Here is a 23116-nt window from a genome sequence, read left to right as displayed (position 1 = left end):
AGCCATGGATTCTTTAAACAGCATTCAGTGGCTCGTGAAATATGAAGAAAATTACACACGTAAATGTTACCAGTGAAATTTTCTGCAAACACAACCTGGAAATTTGTTAAACGCGAGGCTGAAGCTCGCTACCGCGGATCTGTTTAATCGCCTTTGTCGCGTAAACATCGGCTAATGAACTGAAAACAGGTCGTCCAGTAAGCCTTCAGCTATACATTTAACAAATTTATGGACTGTATTTACAAAATATCTCACTGCAAACGTTTGCATGCTTTCTATTACATTTTTTTTTTCTTTTCACGAGAAATGGAGGGTTAATAACCGTCTACACCTGTACTCACGAGACACCTTACAGCGTATTGTGGAAGGTACTTCGAATACTGCTACCATTCTCAGCCTCTCCTGTTAGAGAAGGAAGTGGTAGTCGTTCGTATTACCATAAATCCATTTCACGATACGTACGTGAAAGGAATAAACTACGTTATTTTATTGTTTGTGCGACGAATACTCTCGGAATGTTAACTGTAAATCTCTCAGTGTTGCTCTCTCGTGGCGTCCATCACTGTTGAGTGACGGCCATCTCCGGAAAGTTCTCGCGCTTACTAAACAAATGCCCGCATCTCGTGGTCTAGCGGTAGCGTTCTCGCTTCCCACGCCCGGGTTCTCGGGTTCGATTCCCGGCGGGGTCAGGGATTTTCTCTGCCTCGTGATGGCTGGGTGTTGTGTGCTGTCCTTAGGTTAGTTAGGTTTAAGTAGTTCTAAGTTCTAGGGGACTGATGACCATAGATGTTAAGTCCCATAGTGCTCAGAGCCAGCCACTAAACAAACCGTCAAAGAAACGAGACTTTCTTCTTTGGATATTTTCTACTGATCCAAACCGATAAGGATGCCAGACTGATAAATAATCCTCAAGCACTGGTCGAACACTTTTGCGAATGGATTACATTTCTTTAGCAAACGTAGTGCCTACGTATATTATGTGATCAAAAATATCCTAACACCCCTGTGTGATGCGGAATTGAGCACTACATATCACAAGAGGCGCAACCGCTTGTACAAAAGGACGTGGGGAGTATTATATTGTTAGTACACAAGCACAGATAGCACAGAGAGTAGATCAGGAGAGCTCACAGACTTCGAACCTTGTTTTTGATCTTAGTTGCGTGAGTAGGAATAAAATGATAATATTTGATTGTTAACAGAAACCATGTGTACATATCCCGTAAACTGACTACTTCCACATAATTTCGATAAAAGAATCGTTCAAATGATCTTTGGAACATGTAACCAAGTAGTCATTTCATATCACCTGAGTTACAAATCCATCAGTGACATTTTAACCCTTCCAAAGTTGCCCAAGTCAACTGTTGATAATGTGCTTGTGAAGTGGAAACGTGCAGTAAGAAACACAGCTAAACCAAGACCAGGTCGAACTCATGCACTGACGGAAAAGGGCCGTCGAGCACTGTGAAGGGTGGTTGTCAAAAACCGCATGAAATCAGCGGCAGGAATCACTTATGAGTTCCAAAGTGTTACGAGCAGTCCAGGTAGCACAATGACAGTGATTAGGGAGTTAAAAAAATGGGGTAAAATGGTCGATCACCTCGTCATATACCACACATTTCTTTAGTCAGTGCTATGCGATACCTGAAATTGTGTCAACATCACGCCACTGGACACTGAATGAGCGGAAAAAAGTCAGTTAGAGTGATGAATCATCACGCTATACCCTGTGGCAGTCGGATGGAAGGGTTTCGTTTAGGCGAATCCGTGGAAAACGCTACCTGTCGTCAGGTGTAGCGCCAACAGCGAAATACGGAGGAAGTGGTGTTACACACTTAAGACGCACAGAAACTGGTACACCTGCCTAATATCGTGTGTAGTCGTACGGGAAAATGCCCACCTCATCGCTACATCGGAGAAGCTGTGCCTCATCGTTCATGCGCTGACTATAACACCACATTCAAAGTCACTTAAATCTTGATAACCTGCCGTTGTAGCAGCACTAACCGATCTAACAACTGCGCCAGACCGCAGCGCCGTATTTTGCCTGTTTACATATCTTTGTATACGCATGCCTATACCAGTTTCTTTGGCGCTCCAGTGTAGTATGGGAGTGTTTTTCATGGTTAATTGTGATCCCCTTATTGCACTTAAGGAAACGCCAGATGTGGAAGAATACGAATACATTTTGCAGTATTCTGTACTGCATATACTAGAGGAACAGTTTGAAGACGATAATTGTTTGTATCAGCATGGCAGTGCAAGCATTCATAAAGTAGCATCTGTGAGGCAAATTTTTGTAAATAACATTTCTGAAATGGACTGGCCTGCCCAGAGACGATTAGGACGCCGACATCGCTCGAGACCCCAGCGTTCAACCTCACTATCTTCTCTGGTTTCGGCTCTTGACGAAGAGTGGGCTGCTGTTCCTCGACGGACATTCATAAACCTCACTGAAAGTATCCACAGCAGAATTCAACCCGTCATAAGGATGAAGAGCGGACACACACCGTATTAATGTCCACTAATAGCTGTCCGTCTACTTTGGATTAGGTGTTGTGTACTAAACTTTATTGGCCGTATTCGTAATATGACTATAAACAATAATCTTCTTTCTTTTTTATTTTGTATCGCAGAAAATTGTTTCTGGAGCCGTACTGATATACCTAAATACGATCTAAGAAGAAAATAAAATAAAATAAAAGAAACTATGAACAATGATGGAATTATCCGAATTGGACGGGAATCAGTAGATGTGATGTACGTGCACAAACAAACAAATTAACATTTAAGATAAAGTGAATAATTTATTCAAGAGAAAGAGCTTCACAAACTTTGCATATCAATAATGCATTGGTCCAGCTCTAGCTCTTAATGCAAGCAGTTATTCGGCTTGACATTCATTGATAGAGTTGTTGGATGTCCTCCTGAGCGATATCGTGCCAAATTCTGTCCAGTCGGGGTGTTAGTCTCAAAATTCTGAGCTTTCTCTTGACTAACGTATCCGCTTTTTGTGAATTCGTAATCATTTCTTTGTGCGAACATATACATCACATCTACCGGTTTCCGTCCCATTCGGATAATTACTTCGCGATGCGTTATTTTCTTTGTCTTCAAGTGTATAAGTAAATAGTAAAAACCTGTAATTCGCTAAGAGCTGCTATTAACGGTCTGTAATTTTCATATAAATGCACACGATGGTTTTATTTTCAAGTTTAGGAAAATAAATTATTGTTAATGAACTTCCTGTTTTCAACAAGTGGTACAGATTTATTATTTCAGGAGATATTTTTTGCCGCTATCTAACAGATATGCGGACAGGTACAGGTTAAATCAGTGTAAACTACCTGCCAAATGTGGTGTGGAGACACGAGTCACTTAACGGCAGGGCATTTGCACAGAATTGTCAGCAGTACTAGATGACAACACTAATTACCAGCTCAAACTCAGTGCCACCTTTGAAACATGTATCTATGCCAGAAGAATTTTTTCCATTCTGAAAGGAAAACAAGTCCACCTGTACAAAACGACATAGCGCAGCTGACAGTATTTTCGAATTATTGGTTTTTCTAGTACTCCTCTTTCTAGTACTCCTCCTCGAACACTTTTGGATTGCCATTGTTTCAGGTTTCCCGCTTTCTACATATGATGTAAAGGCCTTGAAACACAGCAACACAGTGCCCATAATCTTTTCTCGTAATTGATTCTGTAACCATAACGTAACTGTGACGTAATTTCTGTCGTACATAAACTTTGTATTATCTTATTAATGTTGTCATATAATTAAGTGTCAAGGAGTTATTTCAAACGAACTGATTAAAAAAAAGAATGTTATGATTATGATGTAGTAATAGTGCTGGCCTCGTCAGCCAAGTTTGCTACTGCATAGAGCCAAAGAACACGACCAGTGGTCAAGTGCAGACGCTCCAATGTTCACAACCATACGATAATGATCGAACATTTGCGATAATTTCGTGCCTGCGTACGATGTAACAGCATGTTTATCGTACGATAATGCTGAACGTAATAAAATATTTGACAATAAATTGTACTCTTTCGCTGGTCGACAACAATTAAATAACTAAGAAGGATTTTTTTGACTCACAGTCCTACTGACATATTACTTTCGTAAGTGAACTCGTCGCTTTAATCATTCCAATGGCTGTGCGCGACTACGATCAGTGAGCGAAAATACAATGACGCTGCTCGATGTCAATAATTTGGTTGTTGATGTTCGCGCTTTACTTATTACACATATTATCTACTGAGTGATGGCAGTTGCGTTAATCGTGTTTGAAGGTTGGTGCAGCTGAAGAAGTTTCTCGTATTCATTCTGGAGCAACAACTTCAGGACAGTACGAGTGATTGCTTTTGCATTGATAAGTCAGTATATCTCTCAAATACGTAAGGTTTTCGGCTGCGTATTATATGTACCCATTTCGTTACACTCTATGACTTTTTTCCTTGTAGAAAGAAATATGAATCCTTCATGCGAAGATAGTGACAGTCAGCGAACTGAATCACCCCCGAGAAAAACTGCCAAAATTAGTAATAAACATCGTTAATAAAAATTCAGAAATCTGTGCGTAAAAAATAAAGATTACAAACAATGGCTTACAAAGACACCTGAAGATCAACACAAACCGAAGTGTCGTATAAACAGCGTGGAATTCTCCTCCCCTCCATGTGCCATGCCTCTCGCCAGCATCTGTTTTTTTCCTTTCATCTCGTCTGATTCATCGTAATCGAAGACAGTAAGTAAAGAGGTCTTATTTGCGTGTGGGGAAACATGTGAGAGGAAATGCTGACATAGAAAGAAGAAATGCTTGAAGAATGAGACTTGTACACCTAGCTAAGGTTTAGATTTATACTGAACTATCATTGATTCGTGAAAACGCATTATTCAGACAACTGTCTACAAATGCATAGCAATAGGGGTGCAAAGCGGGTTCTGGGGCGTTTCCTTAAAGTGCTGATACAAGCACACATTTGATATCAAATTAAATGACTAATTAAATTGATCAATTAATTAATGCCTCCCCATCTGGTAAATTCCCCAAGCCTCCCCCTCCCCTCCCCCATATGTAAGTTGGCGGGAAAAGGACTCAGTCTGTGTTGGAGAGGAAGGATTTCACAACAGGTAATTCAATTACAAAGCGAAGTACATATTGTTCATTTATAAAATTCAGTTCGCAAGCGCTGGATCAAAGTAGGAAAGTTCATCATGCTCTGCTGTTTTGAAAGATGCATTTTTTTTATAAAATACATTGAAAAGAAATAATTAAATAGATCATTTTCGCTTTCCAATACCAATACAAAATCTACGTCAACTTATCGCACATAATTACACCGTTAAAATCTCTCAATCCCATATTCGTGCCGACCACAGGGCAGACATGCCAGCCGCCTCCTGTATTCCCATACATGCTGGTAATGAGAGGGGCTGCACTATACCTGCTCAGGCCCCACACCCACACCACTAGCTGTCTCGAGATATTAGCACACACCAAGTAGTTACTTCCTGTTGTGTTCCACCACTTGGGAGAATTCCGATGAAAGTGTGCAAACCAGCACAGTAGACCATAGTGTCTCACAATACTGTGGTCACTTTTTTGTGACCGCCAGGCGGCTATGTCACCCCACAACCGTGGTCCGCTTTGTTCCTTCCATACCAGGTCAGTAGAAGCAGCTGCTCCATGTGTTCACCCAGCTCTGTAGATACTGACTGGGAGAAACAACCTACCATTATTCCTCCCTCCTATTCCTCCCCTCCTCTCCCTCACTCCTCCGATTACTTCCAGTCAGAAAAAGCATCAGGTGGTGGCAAGTCTTTGATACAGGTGGCGGCAACTCCTTGATATTGATACCAGGGAAATTCCTCTTGAAACATAAGCTCCCCCCCCCCCCCCCCCCTCTCTCTCTCTCTCTATAAGGTGGCTACTTCTTGTCCAGTGAGCATCTGTCATATGCCTCACTAACCACTCGTTTCTCCTGAACAAAGCAGTGGATGTTTTCCAAATATTCTCTCATTCTATCAGATTGATTGCCTAATTAATTATGTTGATACCCTTTGTAGGTGGGCAGTTTTTTCTTGCATCCTATTGGTGGATACTAGGACTGATATATATTGTGGGATTAGGTCCTGCAACTGCCCAGTTTCCAAACCCTTACGGATTTCTTTTCCCCTTGTCTAACGTTGGCGGATAATAGCACAGTTAACTCATTTGACAGGAGCTCCATTACGTTGGAGGTAGCTGAGAATACCAAATTTAAGGGCAACTGCATGCTGTGTCCTTAAACAATCTGTGAAGGGGTTGGATTGATGTGTGTGCTCTCAGTACCACCACTGGGATTTCATGTCTCGATGGGAAATGGTACTGTATAAAATGATAGTTAGAATTTCAAATTTCGACATGAATCGATACCATCACGGTTTAAACTCCCTGAGCACTACAGGTCAGCTAAGTGCAAATCATAAAGCACTAGAGAATTGCTAAGTTTGTTCTTCAGCTACACCAGGACAAAGAAGGAGGAGGAAAGGGTCTACTGCCTGATAGGATAGCAACAACAACAAATACCATTACAAGACAGGGTGAACTGCAATGCATCGAGAAACACTAGCCCGCATCTCGTGGTCGTGCGGTAGCGTTCTCGCTTCCCACGCCCGGGTTCCCGGGTTCGATTCCCGGCGGGGTCAGGGATTTTCACTGCCTCGTGATGGCTGGGTGTTGTGTGCTGTCCTTAGGTTAGTTAGGTTTAAGTAGTTCTAAGTTCTAGGGGACTGATGACCATAGATGTTAAGTCCCATAGTGCTCAGAGCCATTTTTGAGAAACACTAAACCATAGTCCTAGTAGTTGTCACAGCTAGATGTCTGAGATGGCTGAAAACACTCACGCATACAGCCCACTCAACCCACAGATGTCCACACCCATCCCCTCATACACCACCAGTGAAAATACTGAGAGGTTAGAGAAAATGCTGCCATGACTGCAGCTGCAGATGTGGATGTGCATGTGTGCCAGAATGCACCACACCAACCTTGGACGGCATCATGGGTTGATTGGAATGGTAGGTATTTGGATGATATCAACATGTCGAGTGCCAATATTTGGCAGTGATCGATAATGAATCACTCAATTTTTCACAGAGAATGCAAGAAACACACACGATAGTGGATACAGCCCAATGTGCACTGAGTCTTAGTTCACTATTCAGCTATCTAGAGAGCATGATTGGGACCGCCGCTGGGACTTGTGCCTGCAGCTGGGGGCAAGAACTGACTAGCCGGCTGGCTAGCCGGAACTTTTCCTTGTTCCCGCCGCTCATGAAGTCCTCAAAATGGAAACATCAATTTTCTCCAGTCACTGGATACCTCCGACTTGCACACAAACAACCGGCAGTGTTGTCCTATCTAACCAGCCACATATTTATCACAGTAATTACAGTTACATACTGCAGCCCCTATCTGGTGACATTTGACACTGATGAAGTATCGGAAATACCTCCTCCTGTATTTGTAGCTCTGGGACGAATCTCGCATCTAAATATAAACATATATATCCTCCTTATGACTTGATGTCATTTTTCACATAAAATCATTCATCCCCCTTACGACTATCGATGCACTGAAATCGCAACTTTCCATGTCAAATCCATACCTACCTTACGACTGGACATACCATTTTCTTTGCACATGTCAGAACATTGGCCACAGTAACTTGACACCTCAACATATACTTTATAAGCCTATCTATCCACTATTAAGTATAATACTTCACCAGTAACTGAATGCTGGTGGCACTGAACAATACTGAGCAAAAATCCGTAATGGTTGGACATGCCTCATTTTTTTCCTTGTGCGTGGTGCCAGTTTGTCTTAGGTAGAGAGACTTATTTGCCTTATAAGCGACCAGTTATTAAAAACACGATCGCAATGACTATGTTACTGTCACCCTGCATAAAACATGGTCTTGGGTCCACAGACACTCGTAAGTATCGCCATGTTGAAAACTATACATGGTACAGTATTGCTTCCAAATGAAATGGTGTTCCATGCAAATACTGCGACATTGAATATAGACGGTGATCGTGGGGATACGTGTTAACGGAGCACAAGTGCGGGTTCACGAAGCCAGAGGTGTAAGCTCATAATAAATTCACCCTTTTCACCGAATTTAGAAAGTGATTTGTTTAAGGAATGTGGTGTTAAGCCAATATTTTCAGCTCCCTCATGCTGCTGCTAGATATTTACCATGATAATAAACAATATTTATAATGCATTTCATCTTCATGCCATGTAGACAGTGTAACAGAGGTTCTGCAATATAGCCACAGGGTTATAGGCGAGGAAAGGTATTCGTTGACTGAAAATGATCACATACAGTGTCAATGAGAAAGACGGCCTCTACCTTTTATTTCAACTATCATGCATGTTGTGGATACAGGATAGTTTGCATCATGCAGTGGCCAGCTTTCTGTGAGAGCCAATGGATTGAAATGTGTTAACGTTGGTTTAGCACTTGACGCAGACCTAAAAGTTGTGATGGAAAAACAAAATGTATGGCGGTGTACAAAACTGTAACCATACACTTCCTGGATGTGTTACAGTTGGAAAACAATGCATCAAACTGCTTATGAAAGAACAACACAAGAACCCTCTCTTGTGATTGATAGTCTGTGGGATATGGTCCTCCTATAGTACAGGCAATGAAACTTTACACTGGTCTGTGCAAGGAACTTTGATCACTGGGCACCAGCTCCAATGGAGCAGTACCCTTATATTTAATAGGACTAACACATACACTCGATGTCAGCATTTATATGGTATTTGTTTTCGATATATCGAAAGAGAGGTACTTGATATTATCTTAGCGAAGTTTTTACAGATCACAGTTTTCCTCTGTTGAAGTGTACAGATTAACGAGGAGGAAGAGAATGTTTTGGTGAAAGACATGAAAGCACTCTTAGAGACTGCAGTATCCTTATGTAGTTGGGAAACACCTCAATGCAGTAGCGATATCCTCGTAATCCTTTCAGTTCACATATGATATGAAGTTTTCCTAATTTTCCTGTTAAGGAATATCTCCGTAACTGCTTGTACTGTCTTTTCTACTACCTTGTGTTGCAGGAAAAAGCCTCGTTTGGCGCTGACCTTAATCATTGTACACGGTTGGTAGAGCTACGGTTCTAGGCGCTTCAGTCCGGAACCGCGCGACTGCTACGGTCGCAGGTTCGAATCCTGCCTCGGGCCTGGATGTGTGTGAAGTCCTTAGGTTAGTTAGGTTTAAGTAGTTCTAAGTTCTAGGGGACTGGTGACCTCAGCTGTTAAGTCCCATAGTGCTCAGAGCCATTTGAACCATTTTTTTGGTAGAGCTACGATAACACGTTCCCATTTCCATTGAGTGGTCAAAGACGCTCCTGTCGCATTAACTCAGCTCACCATGTTTCTCTACGGCATGCAGCAGGTTATTGACATAGAGCTCTCTAACTTCTGCTCAGTTGCGATTTCAATTGGAACGATCACATGGACAAAATTGCAGATAGGGTGGGGTAGTGACTGAGGAATTGTTTCTTGCTACAGAGAGACTATCTAAAATCAAGCTGGAGTTTTGCTATATGGGGTTCTTAGCAGACAGGTTCGAAAAAGGTGACTTGTTTCGAGATATGAGAGTGCCACAAACATGATTCACCAGTGGCTTTAATCATTAAGACATGTCCATAGGATCCAACACAAGTATGTGGTTGGATGGAGAGGCTTGATTCCAAATCGCAGACATAATTTCTATCGGAAAACATAGCTCTATAGGTCCGAAAAGCCAGTGTATTGGTTATAGGATTTTGTACATTTCTTATGACCTCAATGTAGAGTTGGAATGTTTAAGTGATTCTTCACATAGCACACGGTCTACTGTATGTGAACATTCTCAATCAACCATCATCCTCCCTCGACTATAACCCTGTGGATATATCGCAGAATCTCTGTCACACTGTTTACATAGTATCCAAATGGAATGCATTATAAATACTGTTTGTTATCGTGGCAAAAAATCTAGCAGCGGCTTGAGGGAGTTGCAGATATTGGCTTAACAGCAAGTTCCGCAATTTTCTTACGAGCTTACGCCTCTGGCGCCGTGCACCCGCACTTGTGATCTGTTAATGCACACTCACCTGATCACCATCTATATTCAATGGCACGGTATTTGTGTGGAAGACCATTTCATTCGGAAGCAATGCCATATCTTGATTTATAGAGCATGTATAGTGTTTAATATGGATATCGTTAGCAAAATTTGTGTGTGCCTGTAGAACCAAGACACCTTTTTAAGCAGGGTGACAGAAACTTAGTCGTTGGCATCTGCTGTATGACAGTTTGCTTATCAACAAGTTTATACAACTACAGCCACTGCCAGTAATAATAATAATAGTAATATGCAAAACTTATCTGAGAAAAGCAAGAACTATTTTTGTGGATTTTTGTTGTTTTGTACATAATTGGGTACAGTTTATGGCAATAACAAAATAATGTTTAACTTTCGCAACTCTCCGTTTTGCATTTTAGTGTAAGTAGGAGTTTTCGTGTTTTTCCATTTTTTCGGACAGATGTACAAGATCCCTAACAGATGTATTAGTTCACGAATTTACTTCTGGATTCAAAATCAGATATTCTATGGCTGCACCCACACAACAGCTTGTGCTAACTATACACTTTCTTCTTAAATGTTCGCTTGTAGTCACGCTTATTTGATTTCGTCACTCTCTCAATCAAAGGATCTGTTCCCAGAAGCCGGCCGGTGTGGCCGTGCGGCTCTAGGTGCTTCAGTCTGGAACCGCGTGACTGCTACGGTCGCAGGTTCGAGTCCTGCCTCGGGCATGGATGTGTGTGATGTCCTTAGGTTAGTTAGGTTTAAGTAGTTCTAAGTTCTGGGGTACTGAGGACCACAGATGTTAAGTCCCATAGTGTTCAGAGCCATTTGAACCCAGAGGCCATAGGTATTTGCTACTAACCTTTCCTTTTATTTTACTTTTGTGTTTCCAGAATAAGATTTTCACTCTATATTCGAAGGTGCACTGATATGAAACTTCTTGGTAGATTAAAGCTGTGTGCCAGACAGACTCGAACTCGGGACCTTTGCCTTAAGGGCAAGCGCTCTACCAACTGAGCTACCCAAGCATGACTCACGACCCATCCTCACAGCTTTACTTTTCTGTTAACATTTAAAATAGATTCAACATCGTTCATGTTCACACTGCACATGAAAACTGATTCTTGCACAGTAGACAACAAACTCCAAACACAAACGACATTTGTGGAAATGATTAAACCCCAGTAGTAATGTCTACCAACATAGTCACTTTACTAGAACATAAATGAGGCGCTGAGGTCCATTAGGGCCTAAAGCACATCGCCGTTGATCCCACATTTAAGTGAATATCAGAGAAAGCAGTGATACAGCTTTTCGTGAATTTTCATACGACGGTTGGAACTTTAGTAGTGGCAACTATTTATTTACAGCTCGTACACAATAGATACTTGTTTCAAAGTTTTACTGACCTTCAAAGAAGTCACCATCATTGTGTATAACCCGTTGCTAGCGATGTGGAAGTCGTTGACAGTTCGAGCGGCGCGGTCTATCGCCCGACGAATTTGTAGCAGTTCTGAAGCGAGTGCCGTGAAGTGTTTCCTTCAGTTTAGAAATCGAGTTGAACTCACGAGGGCTTAAGTCAGGGGAGTGCTGTAGGTGGTATAGCACTTAGCAGCCCCATCAGTCAAACAAATCAGTAACAGCTTGCATTGTACGTGTTTGAGCATTGTCCTGCAAAATGATGGTCAGGTCCTGCAGAAAGTGTCATCACTTCTGTCTCTATGCTGTTCATTTTTGGAACACAACCTACGACCAGTCCTAGTACCCACCAATAGAATGCAAGAAAAAAGTGCCTGTGTATAAAAGGTATCAATTCAATTAATTAATTAATCAAATCTGAGAGAATGAGGGAATATTTCCAAAACATCTACAGCTGGGGATTTACCAGGCATCCACGACTTTGTTCAGGACGAAGGAGTGGTTAGTGTCGCTTTTTGGGCAGGAAATAGCCACCTGAGGGAGAGAGAGAGAGAGAGAGAGAGAGAGAGAGAGAGAGAGAGAGAGAGAGAGAAAGAGAGAGAGAGAGCATACATTTTGAGAGGAATTTCCCATAGTATCAACATCAAAGAGATGCTACCACCGGTATCGAAGACTTACCACCACCTGATACTTTGCCCAACTGGAAGTAACTGAAGGTGTGAGTGGGAGGAGAGGATAGAATCGCAGGGACGAGGTGTAGTGGAGTTTTCCTTCTCAAAGCGTCCTCTGATGGTGGTATTGTGAACTAACTCAGTCAGTATATGCCAAGCAGGGCGAGCACCTAGAACAGCTGCTTCCACTGACCTGTTATGGAAGGTGTGTGTTTGGGAACAGATTGTGCAGGTGCTGTAACCAGATATAGCCACTTAAGGTGGCAAAGGACACCACCATGAACAAAGGACACTGCGGTTGTGGCGGGTGATGTGGCTGTTGTATTGTCACAGCAAAATTACCGCAATATACTGAGACGTTATGATCTCCTGGTTTGGACTGGTTGGTAGGAATTCTCCCAAGCAGTGGCACATGACAGGAAGTAGCCGCTAGAAGTGAGCTAATAACGCAGGATGCCTGGCAGGGTGGCGACCAAAATCAGTGGCAGGGTGAAAGTGGGGGTAGTTAGGCATCTCTCCCAATTTGCGCAGTCGATAATGCAGAAAGCAGCCGTCTGCAAAGATGGGTTCGAGCGATTTTTCACAGTGTAATTATGTGCAGTGAGTTACGTTGACTTCGATTGCGTGACAGTAGTCCTTGTACAATCATAAAAAAGCGATCTATTTAGTTACTTATTTTCAATGTATTTTACAAGACCTTCATTTTGTGAAATCGCAGAGAACGATGAGTTTTTGTCACCAAATAAGGAAGATACACAACACCTGCAAACTGAATTTTATAAATAAGTTGATTTAGAAGGATGTGGGTTGTAGTAGTTACTCTGAAATGAAGAAGCTTGCACAGGATTGAGTAGCATGGAGAGCTGCAGCCAACCAGTCTGTGGGCCGAAGACCACAACAAAATGGTTCAAATGGCTCTGAGCACTATGGGACTTAACTTCTGAGGTCATCAGTCCCCTAGAACTTAGAACTACTTAAACCTAACTAACCTAAAGACATCACGCACATCCATGCCCGAGGCAGGATTCGAAACTGCGACCGTAGCGGTCTCGCGGTTCCAGACTGAAGTGCCTAGAACCACTCAGCCACTTCGGCCAGCGAAGACCACAACAACAACAACACTATATTCTTTGCTATGCAATTGAATTTCCTATCGTGTGATCCTTCCTCTCCAGCACAGATTGAGTCCTTTTCCCACCAATTTCCAGATGGGGGGGAGGGGGGGGGGAGAGCTGCAGGATTTCCCAGAGGGGGATGGTTTAATGAATTGATCGATTTAATTAATTAGCCATTTAATTTGATATCAAAAGTGGACTTTTGATATCAAAAGTGGACTTATATTAGCATGGGAATGGGGGAAGGTTAGAGGTTTCTGGAGGGGTGTGGAAGGAGGAAGGGGAGGGTGATAGGTGGATGGGGTTTTCTCAGAAGGACTGATTATTCCCAGGAGGTCATAAATCATGTCAATTAACAGAGCAATAGGTTAAGGGGAATTAAGGGGATGGGAAAGGGTTTGCCCCCGAATGTATGGAACCCACACAAACAAAATGCTCCAGAACCTGCTTTGCCCCCCTATTGACAACTACTTAGTGGCAAGGAATAAAACATTTTGTTCCATCATGAAACTGTTGGGTCACTATTGTTAGGTCGCTGTAAATGCCAGTGATGGGAAAAAGAAGAGAGCGTATGCAGAATGTTGGCAATGGTGTCGCTATATGATGGAACTTGACCAGGAGGCCATCTCACAACTTTTCATGAATTTTTTTTTTTTTTTTTTTTTGCCATCAGTTACTGACTGGTTTGATGCGGCCCGCCACGAATTCCTTTGCTGTGCTAACTTCTTCATCTCAGAGTAGCACTTGCAACCTACGTCCACAATTATTTGCTTGACGTATTCCAATCTCTGTCTTCCTCTACAGTTTTGCCCTCTACAGCTCCCTCTAGTACCATGAAAGTCATTCCCTCATGTCTTAGCAAATGTCCTATCATCCTGTCCCTTCTCCTTATCAGTGTTTTCCACATATTCCTTTCCTCTCTGATTCTGCGTAGAACCTCCTCATTCCTTACCTTATCAGTCCACCTAATTTTCAACATTCATCTATAGCACCACATCTCAAATGGTTTTATATGTCATGAATAAAATATTAATTCTAAAACATCTCTGTTGATTCGAAGGGATTGACTCTGAAGTTTACACAAACGGATTTGACATTCAATGTTATATATTATGATCACTATGTATGCTGTTAAGCACGATAATTTTGGATAAATTTGTCCCATTTACGATAATTTTACTCCCCTCGTACAGTAGTTTCCGCATTTCGGGTTGGTACCACTGTGATGTGGTGCATAGGAATGCAGAGAATAAGGTGCAAGATTTTTAATACGTGGCTGGGCATATTATGTGATTGTAAATTGCCATTAAGAGCAGAAATATTCAAACTTGTTATGTGGAGTGACGATGAAGAAGAGATTTTACCATACGTTGTCGACGAATATTGCCTTACATCACTCCTGCAGCAACTCATCAATGTAAGATCCGACCAATTTCACCTTTAGACTATACAAGGCTAGCCAGCGTAGTAGTTTTACGTAAGTGAATAACGGAGTGTTTAATGCAGCAACTGTTGTAGTGTAAATGAAATTCACTTCAGTCATTTAATTAACAGGGTTCTATCCTACCACCATTATTGACTCCGAGAATACCACGAGTGGGCCTTCGGCTCCGGAAGTCCATATCGATGATGTTTCGTTAAATGGTTCGCACGCTGACACTAGTTGATGGCCCAGCACTGAAATCTGCAGCAATCTACGGAAGTGTTGCACTTCTGTCACGTTGAACGATTCTCTTCAGTCGTCGTTAGTCCCGTTCTTGTAGGATCTTTGTCGGCCCCAGCGATGTCGGAGATTTGATGTTTGATCGGATTCCTGATATTCACGGTACACTCCTGAAATGGTCGTACGGGAAAATCCCCACTTCATTGCTACTTCGGAGATGCTGTGTCCCATCTCTCGTGAGCCGACTATAATGGCACGTTCAAACTCACTTAAATCTTGACAACCTGCCATTGTAGCAACAGTATCCGATCTAACAAATGCGCCAGAAACTTGTCATATATAGGCGTTGCCGACCGTAGCGCCGTATTCTGCCTGTTTACATGTCTCTGTCTTGCATACGCTTGCATATACCAGTTTCTTTGGTGCTTCAGAGTAGATTTCCTGCAATTTCGCTGAAATCAGTTTAACCGATTGCCAGGAAGGTTTTTTTTTTCTGTGCAGACGCAGAAGGTAGCGCTGTCTGTACCACCGGAGTATATTTATCTCTGACACATCTACATCTGCATACATACATAACCCGCAAGCCACCGTGCGGTGCGTCACAGGGGGAACCCACCGTACGGTGCATGGCGGAAGGTACCTTGTACCGTTACTAGTCATTTCCTTTACTGTTTCACTCGCAAACAGAGCGAGGGAGAAACCAATATCTATATGCCTCCATGCGACACCTAATCCCTCTAGCCTTCGTGGTTCTTACGCAAAATGCACGTTGGTGGCAGTATACTCGTTCTACAGTCAGCAGCCTCAAATGCCGGTTCTCTAAGTTTTCTCACTAGTGCTCCTCGAAAAGAAATTCACCTTTCGCCCAGTGATTGCCTCTTCAGTTTCCGAAGCATCTCCGTTATACTTGGCGTGTTATTGGAACTTACCAGTAACAAATCTAGCAGTCTGGCTCTGAATTACTTCGATGTCCTTCTTCAAACCGACCGAGCGCAGATCCCAAACAGTCGAACAGTACTCAACAATAGGTCGCACTAGAGTCCTATATGCGGTGTCCTTTACAGATGAAGCACACTTTCGTAAAATTCTCCCAATAAACCGAAGTCGACCATTCACTTTCCATACTACAATCCTTAGACGCTCATTCCGTTTCATACTGCTTTGCACAGGACACTGCAAATGTTGTAATCGAACATTACGGGTTTGTTTTTGCTACTCATTCGTACTAACTTACATTTTTTCTGCATTCGGAGCTAACTGTCATTCATCACACCAACCATAAATTTTGTCTACGTCGTCTTGTGTCCTCATACAGTGAATCAACAACGACACCTTCCCACACACCACAGTATCATCAGCAAACAGCCGCAGACTGCTGGTCACCCTATCCGCCAGATAAGTTATGTATACAGTAAATAACAGTGGTTCTATCACACTTTCCTGTGGCACTCCTGACAATATCTTCGTCCCTAATGAACACTCGCGAGGACAACATACTGTTTTCTGTTACTTAGGATGTCTTCGAGCCAACTCAGCATTTCAAGCGGTAGGTAATGTCTGTCTGATTACCCGAGCCATGAGGAGGCAGTATGCCAAATTTATGCAATTTGAACCGAAATAAGGGATGAAAAGTTCTGTGAAAATATTTCGTTGTGAAAGCATTTTTAAGCTAAATCTATGAAAATCTGAATTTGGCTTTTCGGTTAGAAATTCTAAAAAAATACGCGTTTCACTGGTTTTGGAAATTCAACCACTAGAGGGGTAAATAGAGAAAGAAAGTTTTTTTTAGTATATGTCATCACGTAAGTGTTTTAAACTAAATCTATGAAAATTCGAATTTGGTTTCTCTGTCAGAAATAAAAATATATACATTTCCCTATTTTAGGACATTCATCCCCTAAAAGGGCGAAAGGGGACAAAATCTCATGAAAATATTTCAGTGTGAAACAATTTTTATAGCTAAATCTTTGAAAATTGCTATTTTACTTCCAGGTTTGAAAAGAAAAAGAACGTGTTTCACTTTTTTTCTTTTTAATTCAACCTCTGAGGAAGCAAACAGGGTCAGACTGGCTGACTCAGCTTCGCCCAGCCCAAATCGCTAAGGATAGAAACTTGAAATATGGAGAGAGTGTGGATCTTGAAGCATCGTTTAAGAAGGAATTGTTCGAAATTCTACTCCTAAGGGGCGAAATAAGGATTGAAACGCTTTGTGAAAATATATATTAAGGGAACTTTGAAACTAGAACTGCGGAAATTGCTATCTGGTTTCTCAGTCTGCAATAAAAAATCAGTATTTTTAGAAATTTAACCACCAAGGTGTAAAATAGTGAGTGAAAAGTTTATTTGAAAAAAAATCATTATTAAAAAATTACTAAAGCATTTTTAAAGCTAAATCTATGAAGATTTGTATTTGGTTTCTCTGTCAGAAATAAGACACAGGCTTCGCTGATTTTGGAAATTCAGCACCTCAGTGGGTAAAATGGGGTTAAGAAAATACTTCGTTATTTAAAAATTTCTAAGGGTAAATCTATGAAAATTGATGCTTTACTGCTAGGTTAAATATAAATAAATATGTGTTAGGGGATGAAAGTTTGTATGGAAATATCACCACAAGATCGCAAAAGGCATGATAAAAACCTTAGACTCCTACTACCAGAATTCTTTTTGATCAGAAGTAAATTCGGGAAAGACCATGCTTCTATGGTTTTAATTAGCATGAAAAGTTTAGAAGGTGTTGCAGTTTGCGAACAACATAAAAATTCGATTAAAAAGAAAACAAAACAAATCTGTGAAGACTATAGTCTAGGCAAGCGAAGCAGCGGGCGCTACGGTAGAATTTTATGTATTTAAGTCTAAAATCGCTAAAGAAGATACGTATTCTAGAACCAATAGAGAAAGCATCCAATGACGAGGTACTAGATAACAAGACACAGAGGCGGTCGGGCAACAGCGACTGCGTTAACTGTCCAGTCAAGTAGTGCAGGAAGTACTGAAAAGGGTGGGCTCACCTAGAATGGCGTTTTGTCAGTGAAGCACTTTGACGGTGATAGGTGTACAACTGCAATAACTGCAGGCTCCGAGCAGTTACACGGCACACAGAAGTCAGTAACCCTTCCGTAAAAGGGGAAAGCCGTAGCAACCGCGGTGGCATGTCTTTCTGTGAAGTAGAATATCATATCAACACAATGCCGAACTGCCTGCGTTTCTTATCGCCGTGGTTGGTTCCGAACGCAAAATGAGTTCAATTAAACTACCGTTTCTTTTGTTTTTCATTAAATAAGCTATTTAATGTAGTTCCAAAGCAATTTATGCCCACCGTAGAACAAAATTACATCAGAATGCAATTTTTTGTCTGACGTGCCTGCTGACTGAATTGAGTGTCAAGAATTGAGCGGAAACACCAAAACAATTCGGTCTGGTTAATCCACCAGGTAAACTTATCATGCAAACAGTTGCTGCAAGTCAGTTCTGGGAGTTCTTTGGAGCAAAGTGGACTGAGAATATTTTAGTTGTTCCAAATGTTGGTTTTCCTGTGTTCTGTACTGTTGTCTGGCCACTCGGTTAACTCAGGAATCAATGAGGATTTATGTTGTTCGACTAATCAATTAGCTCAAGAATCAAAGAAGATTTAATTTGTGGTTTCTATTGCACCATTCCAAACCTATCAAGGTTAACAAATGAGAGGTTTCGTAATAATTCTGCTGGTTGAGAAATTAATATAACGTATGACAGACATGCATACTTACACGTAAACAGGTATACTTATGTTCGTGGTATGCGTGCATTATGTTGTACACAACTGTTTTTGGCATTTTTGTAAGCAAGCCAAACAGCGTGTATGTGCTTTCTAGTTCTGAGTTTAGCTTCGGGGACAGATAGTCCCCTGCATAATAATTTCTCAAGAGAAGAAACATAGATTTTTCAGAGGAAATGTGCAAGCAATATAAAGCTGTTACCCTATTATTAAAGTGTTACGAACCACTTAATGGCTCTTATGCGTCTCTGTAGTAGGAGCAATATAAAAGTTTCAGTGATTGTAAAGTTCTCAACGAAGATGGAGTGAGGTTCATGTTCACTACTGACCACCGATCTATGAGGAAGCATCCTCCGAAGCCTGTAGAGCAACCACAGTATCTGGCAGAGCTGTCAAAAGCAAGAGGGGGAAGTAACTGTGCCGACAGGTGGCTGATATTGGAGCATCTGAAGAGGGTATGAGAATAAAGGCTTGATTTGCGAGGTACTCCAGCTGTTCCAAAGATTACATGCGAGCTGCAGTCTTGCGTAACACTTTACCTTTGCCGAAAGTTGCGTGTTTCCTCATTTTCTACTGTCTTGTTGCTCTCGGGGAGGTGGAAGGGTGGCACGTTTTGTTATGTTACCCGAAAGAACGCACGTTAGATCCGTTTTATCAGCTGTTCCGACAAACTTGTGATAGAATTCGCATACTATCAAGCAGTTTTGCAAGATATGGTACCTTGCCGTCGTTTGTGTTAATATACGGCAAAACCCTTTTCCCGAACTCCCCCTTCTTTTTCTTCCAGGAGGTTGCCACGAAAGTGCTCTCTTTGGCCATCTGCCTTCTTCTATTCTTTTGGCATGCCATAACCATCCAAGCTGTCTTTCTGTCTTTCTTCTATTCTATCCGCAATACTGTAATGGGTCTGCGTCTTTTGTCTTATTTTCTCATTTCTTAAGCAGTAAGTCCGCAGCTCGTGGTCGTGCGGTAGCGTTCTCGCTTCCCACGCCCGGGTTCCCGGGTTCGATTCCCGGCGGGGTCAGGGATTTCCTCTACCTCGTGATGACTGAGTGTTGTGTGCTGTCCTTAGGTTAGTTAGGTTTAAGTCGTTCTAAGTTCTAGGGGACTGATGACCATAGATGTTAAGTCCCATAGTGCTCAGAGCCATTTGAACCGTTTCTTAAGCAGTAAAGTCTGGAAACCCTACATTCTCTTCTCAAGTGATTCATTTGTAGGCCCTAAGTCTCTTTTCATTTCTTCCTGTGAGTCCCCAACACTCACTCCCTTAACTTGTTATTGTTTCTACGATGGATGTGTATAATCATATTTTAACTATTAACTCATTTTTGAGAACCAAGTACAGAATTTAATTTTTGGACATCCGCCGTTCCCTGCCTGATCCGTTATCGTATATCTCTGTCACATCTTCCATCGCATGATAGAATATTATCCAAATACTTAAAATCTTTACACACTTTAATTTGACCTTCGTCAATGTTCAGGTTACCTCCCTCCTCCCCACAACACAGATATTTCACCTTCTGACAATATTCAAACCCCTGTTATTATATTCTTCCAACAAGTTCCTTAGCATGTAAAATATATCCTGCTCATCGTTTCCTGCAACTACCTGATCATCCGTACTTCAATCCCCATGCTCAGCCACTTTCTACTCCAGAGATCTAGTGCCTTCTACACATACATGGTAAAGTGTGTGGAACACAGTATCATTTTTCATTCCTTTAGTCATTCTGCAGATTTCTCCAGAAATTTCTTTCCCAACTTTAATGACACATTCTGTCGACTTGTAGAGGTTTATGACACTTTTTAAGTAAATTTGTGGAATTCTCCTGTCCTCAGCACCTCGAACCGTATCTTTAGTGACACCGTGTCATATGCTTTCTCAAGGTCTGTGACGCTCAAATGACTGTTTAGATTCGGTTCCAATCTTTTCTCCGTGATCTGTCTTAGCATAAAGATATTATCCACACATGATCTACCTTTTCGAAAGCCACTTCGTTCTTTCACTCTAGATACAATCTTGTCCATGCCTGATTTTAAAATCCTCCGGTACAGCCTGCTAATTGAACTCGCGACGCTTATACTAGAATAGTTGCTACACGCTTTCCTGCTTCCTTCTTTGTGTATGGGGCTTACATACGTTAAGTTCTACTCTGTTAGAATTTCTTCCCCATACCACAAAGTTTTTGTAAAAGTAACTTGCTTAGAAATTCACACAGAATACATTGGCCATACTTCACTAACTCTGTTGACACATTTACAGGACCTGGTGATTTCCCCATTTTGCCTACCTCTTTCGTGGTTATTTCTCTTCCTCTTTAGCATCCTCGTTCTCTCTCATCCCCCACTTCATTTCCCTGTGCTCCATCCTTTCTTTTGTTAGCAGCACTTCAAAATGTTTTTCCACTCTTATCAGACTGATAATCGGCAGGTTTGGTCTGTCTTTTACCTCTTTTCTCAGACTAGTAACTATTTCCCATGCTGTGTCACTTTTGTTTCCCACGTGCATCGATCGATTCCCTCGCACTTACCCTCCCAGATTTCCTTTTCTTTCCTTTTACACATACCTATTTCGATTTCTATGTTCATTTTAAGATACAAGGCTTTATACTTTTGTCCCTTGTTCTCAACCAGTTATCATACATCTTTTTTAGGTTTAACTTTTCTAGTGATTTGAGTCCACCCTGGTGGGGGGGGGGCGCTTCTTTTCTACTTTTTGTCGCCTCAGTGCTTCAACGACTGCTTCATGTATGTATCTATTGATTGCTTAAGACATATGCTGAGCCGTTTCTCCTTCTAGGTACCTCAGTTTATTTGCTAACCGTAAGTTGTAAATAAATTGTACAGACTCTTGTTTCAAACTTTCTAAGTTGTATTTGATACTATCCACGATCCTAGTGGGAATATTTGCCTCTTTAATTTCTCTTTGCCCTTTCGATGATATTACCATCTTATCAAGTGACAAAAAGTGGTGTGAACCACATGCTGTAACCCTAAGACTTTAAAATCATTTGTTCTTTTATTGGAATTTTTATTTTGAATAATATAGTCTGTTATTGACCGAATATTTCTGGAAGGACAATTCCATGTATACTTGCAGATGTGCTTGCGAGGAAAGAAACCACTTAAAATCTTCAAGGGCAATTCCCGACATATGTCAACTAACTTTTCTCCATTGTCATTTTGTGTCATCTCCATACCTTCCCACTACTCTACGATCGGTGGTCACCACCAATTTTCCGTTAGGATCTCCCATTAATTTCTTTTTTTTTATTTGCGCTCCCTTATCTTCTCCGGCAACCCTTGTTAGTTTCTCATAGAACTCATCTTTGACCTTATGTCGGCGTTATCTGTCGGTGCGTAAACTCCGGCAAAGATAAATTCGAGGCTATATTTCGAAATTACCACAGTCCTACTAATTTCATCCCATCACTTGATATATCTTCTACGCTTCTTATAGACGGCTTCTAACAGTTTTCAAGCGCCAACAATCATCTCCACAAAAATAAGATTTCCGTAATGGAAGTATGTCAACGAATTGCCTGTTGGCCTCTGTCTCGTGTTTTTCGGCTGGCGTTTGTTTGAAGATTTTTCTGGTGTTTCGCCAGTACGAGAGGTTGGCATTGCCAAAGATTCGCCCTCTACTGCTGGTTGTGGACTAGAGTCGAGCTTTCGGTCGCAGATTATATCCTTCTGGCGCGCCAACGTCCAAGGGCTTTTTCGTGGTCATTACCGCTACGGTTCTCCCCATGCTACCCGTAACCGTCGTTCTCTGCAGCACGGGAATGTAAGATCCGTTCACCTCGAGGCTTTCTTCTTTCTTATTGAAGTTACTGTCATGTTTGCGCATTCCTAAGCTTCCCTGAACAATCGGGTGTGATAGCTCTTCGCTGCAGTAAGAATTTCCGTATCAGCGAATTTTGCTATGTGGTCGGTCTCACACAGCGCATGCTCTGCTACGGCCGATTTCTCCACCTGCCCCAACCTGCATTGGTACTTATGTTCTGTGATCCTCGTGTTGACTGATCGTCCAGTCATTCCAACATAGACTTTTTCACTTGTACATGATATGCAGTATGTTCCCGACGTTACAAGAAAAATCTTCAAACAAACGTCGGCTGAAAAACCCGAAACGCAAGCCAACAGACAATTTGTCAACAAGCGGTCAAGAAAGACTTAACAATTTTGGAAACATGTCACTTTCTGGACGGCCATTTGTGATCCTTGTCAGTTAACACTAATCTTTTTTTCTAGTGGGAGATACAGCAGAACCTGGAAATGACAAATTTTATTACATCTGTAAATGTGTCAGTCTGTTTGATTCTAGCTTTGAGCCCTTGTGTCG

Source organism: Schistocerca piceifrons, chromosome 1 (assembly GCF_021461385.2).
Source record: "Schistocerca piceifrons isolate TAMUIC-IGC-003096 chromosome 1, iqSchPice1.1, whole genome shotgun sequence".
Taxonomy (NCBI): Eukaryota; Metazoa; Arthropoda; class Insecta; order Orthoptera; family Acrididae; genus Schistocerca; species Schistocerca piceifrons.
This window is presented reverse-complemented; position numbering follows the sequence as displayed.